This window comes from Myotis davidii, unplaced genomic scaffold (genome assembly GCF_000327345.1).
Source record: "Myotis davidii unplaced genomic scaffold, ASM32734v1 scaffold897, whole genome shotgun sequence".
Classification (NCBI taxonomy): domain Eukaryota; kingdom Metazoa; phylum Chordata; class Mammalia; order Chiroptera; family Vespertilionidae; genus Myotis; species Myotis davidii.
In genome coordinates, this window is record NW_006289393.1 from 595,126 (window position 1) to 595,740 (window position 615).

Below are 615 nucleotides of genomic sequence, written 5' to 3' on the forward strand. Positions count from 1 at the left end.
GCGGCAGGGCCCCCTTCTCGGGAGGGTTGGCACCCCCGTGGGGGGCGCTATGGCTTCTGGAGGAGGCAGAGGGACCGTTCCCCTGAGATGGTGGCGACTCGTTCACCCCCAAGAAGGCAGGCTTGGGCGATGCGGAGCCGCTGTCATCCGCGGGCCCTTGTCTTCCTGGAGACAGACTTTCGGAGGCTGCCGTCTCCAGTGGCTCATGGGCTGCAGGGCAGTTCTTGGGGACCCGTAGCCCCGCGTCTGTGTGTGTGGCCCCAAGTGTTTGATGAGGTGGGGTTTGGGAGTCCCCTCTCTTTGGAGAGTCTTTAGGGAGCCCCGGGGCCATCATGACCAATGAGCCGGAGGGCATGTATGCGGGGCACCTGGTTTGCATCCCCGTTTCTGGGGGGACCAGGGGGTGAGCGAGGAGGGGCTTCTGGAAGGCCACGGACGGTTTCCTCCCCGGCACTTCGGCCTGGCTCGAGGAAAGAACAGGCGCAGAGGATCCTTTCAGGAGGTGGGTTCTGAGGGCAGCCCTTGCTGCTTCGTGGGGGGCCCTGGCTTCGGGCCGGGCAGGCTGCACACAGTCATACCTGGGCCTGATGAGTAGGGAGACCGACCTGCCCGGCG

General features: G+C 65.7%; 1 protein-coding gene across 1 annotated transcript in view; it reads right to left on the reverse strand.

Annotated features, from left to right (window-relative positions):
• The window catches only part of LOC107182774 (nck-associated protein 5-like), a 7,704-nt gene that overhangs the window by 322 nt on the left and 6,767 nt on the right, over positions 1–615 (reverse strand). The window lies entirely within an intron of this gene.